This window comes from Equus asinus, chromosome 14, assembly GCF_041296235.1.
Source record: "Equus asinus isolate D_3611 breed Donkey chromosome 14, EquAss-T2T_v2, whole genome shotgun sequence".
NCBI classification, from domain to species: domain Eukaryota; kingdom Metazoa; phylum Chordata; class Mammalia; order Perissodactyla; family Equidae; genus Equus; species Equus asinus.
Genome location: NC_091803.1, coordinates 38,026,623 through 38,042,211, shown reverse-complemented (window position 1 = coordinate 38,042,211; position 15,589 = coordinate 38,026,623). Strand labels below are relative to the sequence as shown.

The window sequence follows — 15,589 nt, the reverse complement described above, 5'->3', positions numbered from 1 at the left end:
CGACGCCAGGATAGAGGTTCGCTGAGCCGCCATTCTAACGCAGGCGCGGTGGCCAAGTGGTAAGGCGTCGGTCTCGTAAACCGAAGATCACGGGTTCGAACCCCGTCCGTGCCTGGCGTCGCTGGTCCCCTGCCAGGGGGCGACTTTTTAGGGGTGGGACCACTTTTCTGGAGTGGTCCTCAGTAGTCTACGCTGTCGGCATTCCGCATTTAGATCCTCGCCCCTGGGTGGCGACCGGGCCAACTGTTTTCACGCGGTTTGGGATCAAGCTCTCCTGCCGCCCTCGCAGAAGGTCAAGTCTGGGTGGTCCGACCGCGCATTCCGCTCCCTGCGGGCACGCAGCGCCCCCTGCCGTCCCCGGGCCCCTAGTCCCCCGGGGAAGGTGGAGGACTCGGGCTGCGCCGGGGTCGCAAACTCCAGGGCCCCAGGGGTCACCCCGAAACCGTGCCGCCCGCCAAGGTCCCCCCGCCCTCCGGGCAAGAAACCCACAGCCGATGGCGCTTGGCTCGAGGGCCACGAAGCATTTTTGCGAACATCGCAGTCCAATTTTATCCTCTAATGAGAACTGCCGTCGCCTGACACCGAGTCCACACCCAGAGTCAGCTGGTGTCTGGCTCGCTATTTTTAAAAGGAAATCCGTTGTAGGCACTGCATTAGAGAGAGGAAATCCTGCCCAGACTTGGAGCAGTTCTGACATGAAAATGTAGACCTGTCTCCCCGGGCCCTCGTTTGCCCCTCTGTAAAATGGGTCTCTGGCCAGCGCTGGCGTTCGTGAAGCAGCTGCCAGAGGGACTGGCCGTAGCGACGGCCTTAGGAAATGGGGCGACCGTCATATGGCACCTGTTTGCTTCGCGTCACGAAAGGATGCCCACGGGCCTGCTCGAGTGCATCTAAAGATACTGCGCAATGACCTCGACCTCCAGGAGCTGGCGTCTAGAACAATCTGAAAACCAGCCTGACCTAACTGCGGGAAACCTGCATCAATTCGAGATTCCTGATTAAAGGAAGCGTTGATGGAGCTCCTGGTGTATGGCTGGTAGAGCGGGGCTCTGCGGGTGCCTCGGGGAACAAGCCGGAATCAGGGCGGGCTCGCTCGGACAGCGAGAGGTGGCGATGGATGTGATGGGGGGCGGGGGGGCTGGCAGGAGCGCTCAGCTGCCAAGGGTCCCCGACCCTACAGCAGTGGCTCTCACACTTGTGAGCGTTTATCAGCATCCCCTGGAGGGTTGTTAAACCGCGGATCGCTGGGCCCCACCCCCAGAGCTTCTGCAATAGGGAAATCTGAGCTGGGGCCTGACATTTGCGTTTCTAACCAGCTCCCAGGTGGTGCTGATGCTGCTAGTTCCAGACCACACGGAGAACCACTCTTCTAAAGAGCGCCGTATTCTAAAGCCGCATTCTACGTGTGACTTCACTTCACTCATATGCGAAAGATAAACACACAGATACGGAGAACAGATTGGTGGTTACCAGAGGGGAAGCGGGTGGGGGGAGGGCCAAGGGGTAAATGGGTGCAGATGTACGGTGACGGATGGAAACTAGACTTCTGGTGGTGAACACGAAGCAGTCTATACAGAAGTGGAAATAGGATGACGTACAACTGAAATTTATATAATGTTTTAAACCAATGTGACCTCAATAAAAAAAAAAATTTAAAGCCACATTCTAAACCCAGGAGCATGTGCGTATGCATGCATACAAATACGCAAGTGACATATAAAACTAGTGCACACCAGTGCCCCTGCCGCTTCAACCTGGGGGTCACGTTAAAACACAGGTTCTGACTCTAGGTCCAGGGTGGAGCCTGAGACTCTGCATTTCTAACTTTCCTCTTGGCAATGGGAATGCGGCTTGTCCCCGCCCACAGTGAGCAGCCAGAGGACAGAGGGATGTCCACCAAAGTAACAGTTGTTGCCTCTCGGGAACGAAGCAGAATGGGGGAGCTGTGGAAAGGATTCCTTCATTCTTATCCTGTCACCCTTCACATTATTGGGGTTTTCTACAAGAGGATTGTATTACATGGCAATCTTCTTCTTCCAGAATCACCTCCAAAGGCCACAAACATGAAGATAACCTATTGCAATCCAGGCACATTGGAAGGATCCAGAATTAAGACAGATAAATGACAGTGTTCTCTTCTCTCCACTGGGGCATCCATTCATTTCTTTTTTAAGTGCCACAAAAGAATGCTTATGTTCCTCCCCATTAAAAATACACCAAAATGGGGGCCACTGCGTGGCCAAGTGGTTAAGTTCTTGCGCTCCACTTTGGTGGCCCAGGGTTTCACCGGTTTGGATTCTGGCCGCGGACATGGCACTGCTTGTTGGGCCATGCTGAGGTGGCGTCCCACATAGCAGAACTAGAAGGACCCACAACTAAAATATACAACTATGTACTGAGGGGATTTGGGGAGAAAAAGCAGAAAAAAAAGAAGAAGAAGAAGATTGGCAACAGTTGTTAGCTCAGGTGCCAATCTTTAAAAAAAAAAAAAAACAAAATAGCAGCTGACCCCATGACCTAGCAGTTAAGTTCAGCACACTTCACTTTGGAGGCCCAGGTTGGTTCCCAGGCCCAGACCCATGCCACTCGTCCGTGGTGATCCACATACAAAACAGAGGAAGATTGGCATGGATGTTAGCTCAGGGCCAATCTTCCTCAAGGAAAAAAGAAAAAATCATATATATATATATATATACCAAAATAGTCCTCCCTGTTAAAGAAAAAAGACCACACTGCCCCCCACAAGTAGGCCAGCATCTTCAGAGCATGCCCACACAGATCATCCTGTCTTTCCCTCTCAAGAGAGAAGCAGCCCCTCCTCAGTGACATCATCCTAGGATAGAGCCTGTTCTTATCCACCCCTACCACTGCCCCCACCCCACCCTACCCTCCACAGGGTGCCCCCCCAACCCCAGGTGTAGAAGGACTTCAGAAAAAGGCAATTTATATAATTTACTGTAGGTACCATTTATGCAACAAAAATTGCACAAAATATCTAAGGGTCTTTATTCACGTGTAGAGAAGTGCCTGCTGGTTTTTTCTTTTTAAGCCCAGACAATCACACATGAATCTCAAAACTGGTCACCTCTGGTTGAAATCTGGCCATGCCACAGAGCTGCAAAACCAGTTTGGCACAGGCTGCAGAATTAGAAACTAGTGAGCAAAATGCTGGATTCGGGTCCTGTTTACACTTAGACGGGTGAGGCTGATCACGTGTCTGAATAAGCAGGACATTTTCTGTTGATTTAAACCACTTGCATTCATGAATACATAAAGCCATGTTTGGATTTCTATAACTCTTGTACGAATTTCACGTCTGAAAGTCACCTTGAAGTCAGCTGTCTTTGTTCCGTGGATGACTCCCTTTCTGGTCTCCCTTTGATGGGTAAACGGAAGAGAAGAAGGGCCCTGATGCTGGGGCTGGGAGGAAAGAGGGCAGGTGTCAGTGGGCCTAGAGGGACCCTCTGGGATCTCGTGTGCAAATTTGACCCCTGGGGAGAAGGTGGATTTGCATAAGGAGCCCAGGGCTTTCTGGGAAACAAGAAATTAAACTCTTCCAACCCACCTCTCTGTTATTCAAAGTTAGAAAGACCTGTAAGGAAGGGTCGTGACAGTCAGTGGCAGAAAAGGGTTTAATAGGACTTTGAAGCAAGAGGGAGCCCAGGATCCTAGTGTTAGCGTGCAAGGGCTGTTGGTCAACAGAGGCTGCGCAGGAGCAAGTCTCAACACTGCCACCATGTGGTAGCATCGAGCAAGAGCAGTGCTGGGTTGATTTCTTGCTGCCCCCCCCATCTACCGGGAACCCATAGGGAGCCGTGGACCAGCCACTTAACCTTTCTGTGCCTCAGTTTCTCCCATTCTAAAATTGGGATGACACAGTCACTGGCTTCCCCTCTCATGGAGCTCTTCTGATGACAACATTGTAAGCGTCCACCAGCCAGGATGGCTCAGTAAATGACGAGCCATCCACCTCAAGGTGTCCTGGGCAGCCATTCAAAGGGATAATTGATTTATTGATCGGAAGGGGTGATAAGGAGATACAGTTAATTGAGAAAAGTTGATGGCCCATTTTTTGGGTTTTGTTTTACAGATGTAATTGATATACAAAAAACTGTACATATTTAGTGAATACAATTTGATGAATTTGGAGATAGGCATCCACCTGCGATATCATCTCCACATTGAAGGGAATAGACATATCCATCACCTCAAGTTTCCCGTGTCCCTTTTCTGTGTGTGTCTGTGACAAGAACACTTAACATGAGATCTACCCTCTTCAGAAATTTGTAAGTACACAGTGTGGTATTGTTAACCTGGGCCCCATGTGGTACAGCAGATCTCTAGAACTTAATCATTGTGTATAATTGTAACTTTAGTTGATGTCCTGTTTTTGTAAAAATAAATAAGCATATTTACCAATATCTGGATGGATGTGTATATTGTTTTTTTGCAACGTGGAGAAAGTCCACATCCCCCCGTGGAAGGCTCCACGTCCTGCTATTGACAATGAATACTGCCAGGTGGGGCGGGCGAGAAGGGGAGAGGAATTGCAGAGAAAATTACTAATTTTTCCCTCACAGCGTGGCGTTGGAAAGAAAAGCTGTTACTTCCGAATTCACTATTTTTGCAGCAAAAACGTATAAAGTTCACAACAGAAAAAAGAGAGAAATTGTACGGAGCAAACAGATGTCAGGGCTCTGGAGAGGCCAGGCGTTAACACGGAGCTGGCGCTGCATCAATAAGATGCCACGTGGCCAGTGAAAAAGCTCAGTCTTGCCATCCCACGGACCCCCTCCAAGGGGAGGCCGCCGCTCCGCTGCCCTGGCGCGGCTCCCATCGGGGCTGACATCATGCGCCTAGAAAAGCTACATTAAGGAATAAAAAATGGGACTCTTAATAAGGGAGCGAGTGGTTTGTAGTCGCTCAGGAGCCGAGAACCACATTTCAAAACCAGAAGCGTATTTCAGGCGTGAGCAGCACTTAAAAGAAAATATTGTGGCAGGCCCTGGAAGCAGCAGACGCTGTTTGTGTCACATCAACTCGAGTTTTGCTTCGCAAATCACCAGGCTGGCGCACGACAAACACTTGCGAGACCCTGTTCCCTTCTGTCCCAGATCTGCCCTTCTAACTCAGGTGACTTTCACTTCCGGTGGGTAAAAAGAGAGCCTGAACCTACAGACTCGCTGGATGTCAGATCTGTAACAATTCTTGCAGCGCACCCAGATCAGAAAGCCCACAGCTTCCTCCGAGGAGTGTTGGTGGAATAGACACTAAGATATGCCCCGTCGTCCTGGCCTTCTGGTGTCCCCGTCTTGTGGAAACCCTTCCTCTTAAGTGTGAGTGGGCCTGCGACCTGCTTCCAACCAAGAGAACACAGCTAAGGGACACGATGTCGCTTCTGTCATTATGTTACATAAGATGGCAACACCCGTCTTGCTAGCAGACTCTCTCTCTTGCTGGTTTGATGAAACAGGGGCCGTGATGGGGAGGCCCACGTGGCAAGGCACAGAAGGCGTCCTCCAGCCAACAAGCAGCAAGACGCTGAAGCCCTCAGTCCCACAGGCCACGAGGAACTGAGTTCTGTCAACAGCCATGTGACCTTGAAAGCCCGGTTGCTATGGACTGAATGTTTGTGTCCCCCGAAATTCATATGTTGAAGCTAATCCCCAGGGCGATGGTGTTAGAAGCTGAGGCCTTTGGGAGGTGAGTAGGGTTAGATGAGGTCAGGAGGGCGGGTCCTCATGGTAGAATTAATGCCTTATGAAAAGCAGACGAGACTTGAGCGCTCTCTCCCCACTATGTGAGGACACCGCAAGAAGGCAGCTGTCTGTAAGCCAGAAGAAGCCCTCACCAGCCCCCGAATCTGCTGGCACCTTGATCTGGGACCTCCCAGCCTCCAGAGCCGAGAAATAAAGGTTTGTTGCTTAAGCCATCTGTAGTATTTTGCTATAGTGTCCGAACTGGCAAAGATGCTGGCTCATGGTCCAGATGACAACCCAGCCTTGCAGAGGACCCAGCGAAGCTGTGCCTGGACTCGTGACCCAAAAATCGGTTCCATAATAATCGTGTGTAGTTGTAAGCTGCTACGTTTGTGGTGATCTTGTTATGCAGCAATAGAAAACTAACACCGGGAGAATCTCATATGGAACGCCAAAATCTGTTCTTCCATGCGAGTCCCCCACACGGTTCACGGTGACATCTGCCCAGTAGCCCAGCGAGAAACCTGGAATTCATCATCCTCGTGTTTGTTCTCTACTGCTGCTGTAGCAAGGGGCCACAACCTTGGCGGCTCAGAGCAGCACAGTTCTGTAGGTCGGAAGCCCGGGCTGGCTCGGCTGGAGGCTCTGCTCTGGGTTTCACAATTCCCAAGTCAGGGGGTTGACTGGGCAGTGATCAGGAGGCTGGGGGAGGAACCCCCTTCCACCTTTCCTCAGGTTGCGGCCCAAGTCAGTTCCTTGCACCCGCAGGACTGAGTTCTCTGCTTCCTTGGCTCCCAGAGGCCTCTCTCCAGTCTTTGCACACAGTGTTCCTACATCTGCGCCGACTTCTTCTCACATTTCAAATCTCTGACTTCTCCTTCTACCGCATCCTTCTCATGAGAGCCGAGGAGAACTTTCTCGTGGTCCGCCTAGATAATTAAGACTAATCTCCCTGTTTAAAAGTCTACAAACTTAATTACATCTGCAAAGTCCCCTTTGCCACAAAACGTAACGTATTTATAGGTTCCAGGGACTGGGGGTGGACATAGGCGGGTGGCCATTATTCTGCCTGCCCCAACCCTTGACTCACCCCTCCTTCCTCACCTGCTCAGCCAGTTGGTCCCCACCTACACCTCTCGCCAAGCAGTCCCCTCTGTGTCGCTTCAAGGCGTCACTGTCCCATTTCTCCTTTGAGGTCTGGCATCTGGACTGTTGCAGTAGACTGCTAACTGGGATCCCTCGCTTTCAGGCTTCGCTCTCTTCCGTCCCCCTTCCACTGTCGACCTCTCTCGACACGGCAGTGAACACTCACTCTCATCCTTCGGTCCTTCACAAGAGGCTTGCCACCACTAGGGTAACCCCAACTCCTTAGCATGGCATTCTGGGCCCCAGCTGTGCCCCCCACGGTGCTCCTTCTTGCTCTCGCCACACCAGCTTTTGTTATGCCTTCTCTTCAACTTGTTTCTTAGTCCCCTGTGCCTGTGCATATGTTGTTCCCTTTGCCTGTAATGTCCTTCCGCCACCCTCATCTTCCTGGAAAACTCCTACTCATGCCACAAAACCTTGCCTAACTGTCACTAACTGAATGATTACTTTGAATCATTCCTCACCCTCTCCTTTGAGTTAGTTGCTATTTCCTGTATGCACCACCAGCACGTTGGATTTATCACTTCGATAGTACCCATCATAAGATATTACAGTTACTAGCTTACGTGCCCACTATCTCCCACGGGAGCCAGACAGACCATGTGAACATATGAAGCCACTTGGGTATAAGACATCAGGGACTAGTGGCGACTGAGGAAAACTTGAGAGTACACGCCAGGCTAAAGGCTATCACGTTTCTGAAAACCCCATGTAGACAAGACTCAGGAATCCCGCTCTGAGATGTTAACAGTGTGAAACTCATTCGTGTACTCTAGGCTGTCCCTGGAGACATGCGTGTTTGTTAACTCATTGTCCCTTCTTTTTGGTTGGCCTGAAATAGCTCATAATTAAAAGCGAAAAAAAAAAAATGTGGTCTAACCCACATCTTACCGCCTAGCACAGAGCCTGCAACACAGACAATGAGGAAAATCCTCCTCCCATTTTACAGATGGAATCACTGAGGGAGAGAGAGGAGGGGCTCTTCCCAGGGGCTGTGGGAATGACTGGTGTGGGGTGCAGGGTTGGAGGAGCCTGGGCAGAGGCAGAAATGCCCCATCCCTGGGCAGTGACCGAGGGCTCCCCGAGAACCGGCCCTCCCCAGCTTGGAGTGATGCGGTCGTTTGCAGAACGTTCCAGGGCAACGCCAGACCAGCATCTGAAAGGAAGTGACCCGCATGTAAGTCTCCACTGTAGCCTCCCAGAAGATGTCAGAGGGGGTGTTGGTGGGCCGGGGCTCCAAGAATGACCAACAAAACGGCTTGAAAAACTCTCCCCTTCTTCTTTTCCGTGGCCCACCCATCCCAGGAGGAAGCTGCCTCTGGCCTCTCTGCGGAATTCCATGCTGACCCAGCCAGCTGGCTCTCCTCTGTCTGATCAGCTCCACACTTGTCGCTCACATGATCTATTCTCTTTCTCAGACCCTCTGTCCCTTCCCAGTGTAGCTGCAAAATGTCCAAGTTTCTTTGGACGTCCCCCTCACCCCTCACCCTCACAGGCATGTCAAGACCTTGCTCACTGGCTAAGACCAAATTCTGCTGAGTTTGGGGAGAGGCTGTGGGTATTCAAAAGATGCTACTTTCTTTCCTTTCACAACGATGGTCACTCTCACAGACCCGAACCAGTGCCTCTCCGCTCCTCCCATGTCCCCTGTCCAGGACAGATAGGGTGACCCACTGTCCTGGTTTGCCTGGGACTGTCCCAGTTTTATCACTGAAAGTCCGGTGACCCGGGAAACCCCTCCGTCCTGGGCAAATCAGGGTGATGCGTCACCCTGCCTTCAAAGGAAGCCAGTTTGAATGTTGTCTCAAGGACTCTCTTAAGAGGCTTGGGGCGAGGCCACCACAGCTCTCATCATTCCTGTTGGGGATGACCGCCAGCCTCTGACCACCCGGGAAGGCCCTGCCCACACTGGACCCCCAGGCCCCATGGTTCTCCCTGATGAGTGCCCAAGCTGAGTCCTTCACCCCCACTTCCTGATTTCTGCCATACCATGTACCTCCTGCTCTATATCCCACTAAGATTTTTACTTAACTCACCTGTCTAACCTGGAAAATTTTATTTTGAAAGAAAATTTTATCTGACTTCCATAAATGGAAAAAGAACACCATCTGCCAAAAAACAGATGACAATTATTGAAAAATGCAACAAAAACAAAACGGCGTTCGTGTATTCTGTCTGCATGTGGCTACTGATGAAAGGCTCTGAGCCAGAAGCCTGGGCTCCCTTCCTTGTTCCACCGAACAGGCCTTGCACTTGAGGGCCAGGTCTCCCCTGATGACCCGGTCGTTGACAGCAAACCTTCCCCCATCTGATCACTCACTGGATCTCTGAGGCCAGGCGGGGACCACACCACCAGCCAACATCTACTGTGAACTCTCTGGACGCTGAGCCTTAGGAAAGAGCCTTTCCATGACAAGTCACCAAATCTTCCAGCAGTATCACAGCAACCCAAGTGTTAGCTTTGTGTTCAGTGGAGGAAACTGAAGCCCAGAGAGGTTAACTGGCTTGCCTGAGCTCACACAGCTAAGAAGTGTGCGTTCAACTGTATACCTGCTCATCTTGCGGTTGGTGTCACATAGGCATTGCTGCATCCCTGAGACACAGGTGGGGTCTAGACCCTGGATGGGCCCATGTTGTCCCAGGAAACACTGATACTTGCATAGGGCATTTTCAAGCAGTAGACACTGGGTAATTTCTAGTCCAGGCCATGGATATCAGGACGGGCTGGATTGACCTCAGCCCTGCGTTGGAGGAAAAAGGAATTTTAAGTCAAGGGGTCAAAACTCAGATACAGACACGCCCAGGCAGGTGAGAAAGTGAATCCAGCCAGGCAGGGACTATTCTCTTCTCAGTTTAGATACTTTGTTCTACAATGAATAGGAGCTCCCCTGGCTCAAACTGGCTTAAACAGTAAGGGAATTTATTACGCATTTATCAGGAAGGCTAGAGGGAGGGTGGGTTTCCGGAGTGCTTGTTTGAGCAGCTCCACCAGGCCACTAGAGACACAAGTTCCTACCGTCTCTCTTCTCTGCCATCACCATGTTGGCTTCATCCCAAGGCTGGTCCCAAAATGGCTGCTGCAGTCCCAGGCATCACGTCAAAATACATGTTGTCTCATTGGTTGGGATTGTATCACATGACCATTCTCCAACCAATGACTAGCAGTTTCCCCTAAGCCAAATGGCTGAACTGGGGAGGGCTAAGGAAGGACAAGGGGAAGAATAGAACTTCTGAGACAAAGTGGAGAGAGCGTGGTAAGGTGGCCACTCAAACAAAGATGCTGTATTCTCCTCTTCCTCCTGGGCCCTGGGCCAGGCAACCCATCTCACAGCCCCTGTGGCTCTCTGCTGGGCCTCATGATGGGGTCTCACAATGTGGGATACTTTCTGGCTGATGCGGTTAGAAGCTGGTCTGCTTTCCCCACAGGCTCCTTCACCATCCTCTAGCTCATGTAGAAAGAATGAAGCCCTAGAAGATGTCAGAGCCACTAAATGGAAGGTGCCTGGGCTCCTGGAAAGCTTATGGAGCAGGGCACCCCTGTCCCCAACTTCTTCTTCTTCTTTTTTTTTTTGGTGAGGAAGATTGGCCCTGAGCTAACATCCATTGCCAATCCTCTTCTTTTTGCTTGAGGAAAATTGTTGCTGAGCTAACATCTGTGCCAATCTTCCTCTATTTTGTATGTAGGATGCTGCCACGGCAGGACTTGATGAGCAGTGTGTAGGTCCCCACCTGGGATCCGAATCCGTGACCCCCGGGGCCCCTGAAATGGAATGAGCAAACTTAACTACTACACCACTGGGCCAGCCCCCCCCCCCCCCCCACTTCTTGGACTGTGGTATGAGCAAGAAACAAAATTGGATTGTGTTAAGCCATTGAAAGCTTGGGGTTGTTTGTTACAGCAGCTGGCATTCCCTGACTAATAGCCTATTATCCATTATTCTACTCCCACCAACTGTTGCCCCCAGGGGAATGCAGGCCCGCTGCTGCCAAATCTTTTGATCATCGGATTTTTTTAAGAGAAGCCAGAAATCTGGATTTATTTAAATATGAAATTTCCTGATTTAAAAATGTTGGCAACCAAATCCAATTCATTATTATTATTTTAAATGCTCTGCAGGCCAAATGAAACATGTCTGTGGGCTCCCCTTGGCCTGTGGGTTGCCAGTTGCAACCTCTGGTCAAAAAAACTCCAAATCCAGGGGCCGGCCCCGTGGCCGAGTGGTTAAGTTCGCGCGCTCTGCTTCAGCAGCCCAGGGTTTCACTGGTTCGGATCTTGGGCACGGACATGGGCACCATTCATCAAGCCATGATGAGGCGGCGTCCCACATGCCACAACTGGAAGGACCCACAACTAAAATATACAACTATGTACCAGGGGGCTTTGGGGAGAAAAAGGAAAAATAAAATCTTTAAAAAAATTAAAAAACTCCAAATCCAACAGCATTTATTTCTAAGATGGTATCGGTTAGAGATGCTGCTGGGTCCATGGTCACGTGGGTTCCAGAGGAGCGCTCCATGCTGATGGAGATGTTGATCCACTCTCATTTCTATCTAGGCTGCACGCAGAGCATTCTTCTAGTTTCCTGACACCTTCAGCCACCCTGCTGAAATTCCAAGAAGCCGACTCTGCATTTCTAGGTGACCGGGTCCAGCGGGGCCAGGCTGGCCCACCCACCCAGCCTCTGGTGCTGCTTCCCCTTTGGTTTCACCGGCTGAGGGGCCAGGATGACACAGGTGCCAGGGACACCAACCACATCTGAAAGGCGAGATGAACTCCTCCACTTGTAAATCTATTCATAGTATTCAGAAGCTCAGCTGTTCACCACCCCCATTTAATAACTAAAGAGAATTGCTGCAAGTTATCGAGCACTTAGGCCGTGCCAGACTGGACAAGCACTTTATCCGAATCATTCAATCTAATCCTTTCAACATCCCCGTCATTGCCAAGGGGAAACTGAAACTCAGGGGGGCTAAGGGAGGTATCCCCAGTCACAGCCTGATTTCTGGCCTCTCTTTTCATTGCAGACTTTCTTAACCAGCCTTTCAAGTGCCTGGGTCGTGACCCCCTCAGCAGGAGAAGATCTTGCTCCCCACCCACCAGGAACCACAGACCCCTCAGTCTCACAAATGGCAGTTTGTCCTTCTGTCCATCAAGGCCTGGCGTTGTCTGCCTCCTGGGAACCTCAGCATCCTCCCGGAGGAGATGTCACTACATTCCCATTGCCTCTCTTCCAGTAATTTTCCCTCCTTCTTTTACTCATAGTCTAACAAACCTGTATTTCACCGTACCATGTGCTAGACAGGGCATGGTACCCAGGCTACAGGTCAGAAGAGAGTGACTTGCCCCCGTGGTGTTCGTTTTGTATAGAAATGCCAGGCTGAAGGCCCCCAGGGACCTGTGGCTCTGAGTGGCCTTAAGAAAGCCCAGGCAGGCCAAGAGTTCTCCCCAGCTGACATCACAGACCCTGAGGGCCTGGGCCATGAAAACTGTGGTTTTCCTTCACGGTCCTTGACCCCAATTTCTGTTGTTCCTTACAGAGGGGACAGGCACCACTGTGGCAGGTGGACAGGACAAAATGAAAGACCTCAGACTTGCTCCCGTGACTGAGTACCCTGTCAGGGTCCCAGGCCAGGGTGGGGTGGGGGTGGGGTGACCAACAGTTTTCAGGGCGCTTCGGACCTCACTTGGAAGGACCACTTGGCCTAAGGCCTGGTATTCAGAAAGATGTTTGTAGACTGGATTCTTAACATTCTCTCCTGAAGAAATCCCCAGGGTGGTCACTGCCTCCTGTGGGGTTGAGGGAGGAAGACGGCCATGGCGCCACTTCACACTCGTGTCCCGTGAATCCCACTGGAAGCACATAAGAATGTATTTCTGTAAATCCTGCCACTGTCCCATGTCTAGCATAACCACATTGCTATTACTGCATTACCGTTTGTGTCTGTTTTTTAAGAGCGCACATTTAAAACTTATTGTATGATAATTTTTGTATGCCTGCTTTGGAAGTTTTTCATTTTTGATATTCTGGGAGTCTTGAGAGATGGCAGCGGCTGGCTGTTGGCAACCTCCTCCCCGTCTCCCTCCCAGGAAAACCTCAGGAGAGGCAGGCAAGGCCAGCGCACCGCTCTCACTCTCTCTCTCCGGGCCTGGGAGCCAGGAGTCCAGGCCTTTCTGCCTGGTGTGGCCTCTGCATTTCTGGCCTGGGCCTCAGCATCAGCCCTTGACCAGAAACTTGGGTGCCAGTGGGGCCCCTTGCTGGGGGAAGACCAGGGTGTGCCTCTGGGGCTTCTGGCTGAGGAACGGGTTGTTTTCCGCAGGTTCTGGCGCTCACCGAGATTTTGGGCCCACCACTAGCTTGAGTCACGGGGAACTGAGGCAGAGCAGGCCAGGACAGGCCTCAAAGGGTCAGGGGGCATTTTTTTAGGGGGCTTTTCAAGTGCAAGATATAGGCAGAGTCCTCGCTGCCTTCAGTGGGGCGTCGCCCACAGGCCCCGCTGGTCCCTCTTCCTTCTGCATCCGGCTCTTAGGATGCTGCCATCTCCTAACTGAACTGGGGGTGAGGAGGGGAGCTTCCAGAATCCAGCGGCTCAGGGCACGGACATGGGTGGCGGTCAGCTCCTGCGGGACTCTGAGCCAGCTATTCCAGCTCCCCAGAGGGGCCCAGCCTTTGCACGCGCTCTTTGCATGCCTAAACGCCACCCCTCCCACAGGCTCAGTTTTTCTCCTCTTTCCTGCCTCAGCCTAGACATCTCCTTCTCCAGGTAATAATACCAAACACCACCAACCATCTTGTGAACTCACTCAGCGGCCCTTCTTGGTCACAAGTTGTTAAAATTCTAGGAGAAAGCCAATTCTCAATTTTGAACTAACCTATGAATTCGGCACACTGGTTTCCTCCTCCCAGAAGAACGAAAAGAGGAGAAATCGAAAACATAATTCTGTAGCTGCAGGAAGATCAGAGCAAAGAGAAAAAGAAGCATCAGGACACTTCCTCAACAGGAGCATCTCGAGGCGAAGGAACAGAACACCGTGTCAACAGCATCTCAGAATGACCGTTTCTGGCGCTTGTTAGCAGTGCCTTCAGAAACCAAGCGACTTTCAACTTTGGGTACAGACGGTAAAGAGCCGAAGTGCTCACTACTCGAAGGGATGGAGAAATGTTAAGTCTTGTATAAATGCCATACAATTAATTTCCAATGGTGTAGGTATTAAGTAAAAGTCTGTGAATATGTTAATGAGGCCAATTTTTCCAGCATTTGTAATGATTTTTTTCACTTGTTAGGAAGCTTTTGTTATGTATTTTCTGTTAATAGTACTTAAAACTGTAACAAGTGAAAAAATAATAATAAAAGGATAAAAAGAAAATATTTATAGGAGGAAATGGAAAAAAAATTGCCAAATACCCCTGCTGGGACGTGGTCTCATTTAAACCCCCTGGAAGTCCTATAAGGCAGGTCTTATAACTCCTACATGGGGAAACTGAGGCCCAAGAGGCTCAGCAGGGCCGTGGGTCTCCCAGCTGGTGAGAAGTGACAGGGGGACATAGCATCTCTCACGCTCTACCCCACAGGAGGGGATGGCAAGGACAATGCGGCCTTGCTGGAGACAGCACCCGAGTGGGACCAGCAGGGAGGGTCCAGGTGGGGCGTCCCAGCCCAGCCTGTTCACTCTCATGACGCCCTGTCCCAAGGCCCTTGGGCTCCAGAGCTCATGCCCTGGACCACGAGGGCAGCAGGGTAATCGCCTGCTGACCTGGGTCTCTCCCCAAGGCGATGAATTCCCTGTGGGCCTGGACGTGTCCTGTTAGCCACTGTGGCCCCAGCATCAGCTCTCTGCCCGGCACATAGAGGGCAAGCAAGCGTTAGTTCAATGAACCACTGATCTCTGAGCCTCGGTCTTCTCATCTGGAAAATGGGGCAAGTTCAGTAAGACAGTGTACGTCACGTGCTTGGCACACAGTAGGTCCTCAGGAGGAAATGGAAACTGATTATTATCAGGGATCAGCCCCTTGCCTTCAGAGGGGTCTGACCTATCCCCCTGTTGCCACATTCTCCTTCCAAGTTGCTATTGGAGAAAGCCTGCCCTAGGGGTCCCCCAGCCCAGAGTGAACCCAGAGAGCCCCCCCCATCCCAGCATTCCCTGCCTCCCCTTGAGCATCGCCCTCCAGCCTTCTGGAATTAGGGCCCAATGAGGGAGAAGGGATATGAGCCACAAGGCCAGTGGGTCTAAGTCCCGTGCAGTGGCTGTAAGCCAGGACACCCCACCCCATCCCACCCCGGGGGGCGGCAAGGTGGGGTGCAGCTGGGGGAGAAGGAGAGGAGGAGGCTGTCTGGCTCACTCCCTGTGGCTGAGGTCCCTGGGACCCCCCGTGATGGCAGCCCGAGCACACAGTGGGTTGGGCGATGTGTTTTCGGTGTGACACTTAGCGGCCAACAGAGGACAGCAAATACATTTTTTATGATCCTGGGAGGCTCAGCCCAGTCACGTTTACTCGAAAAGAGGCTGGGCGGTCGAAGGGGACAAGTCATGTCTCAGTTATCTGGATCCTCTTTGGGCAAGAGGGGGCACTTTTGCAGCAACCTGGGGGTCCCTGGGCAAGGGGTGCAGTTGAGGCACATTTCAGGAGGGGGCTGAGCTGTGGGGGAGGGTCCCCCTTACTGTTGGTCCCGTTCGTAGCTTAGAGCGGGGAAGTAGCTTACGGGGGAGGGGGTGGGGGGTGGTGGTGTCACCACTAGGGACCAGA

General features: G+C 51.5%; 1 long non-coding RNA gene and 1 other non-coding gene across 2 annotated transcripts; both read left to right on the top strand.

Moving 5' to 3' along the window:
• The first annotated feature begins 42 nt into the window (after positions 1–42).
• Positions 43–114, top strand: TRNAT-CGU (transfer RNA threonine (anticodon CGU)). Its single transcript has one exon. It is a non-coding gene; the product is annotated as a tRNA-Thr (tRNA).
• LOC139040215 (uncharacterized) lies at positions 48–1,670 on the top strand. The gene is made up of 2 exons (XR_011494288.1): positions 48–1,036; positions 1,317–1,670. It is a non-coding gene; the product is annotated as an uncharacterized lncRNA (long non-coding RNA).
• The last annotated feature ends 13,919 nt before the right edge of the window (positions 1,671–15,589 follow it).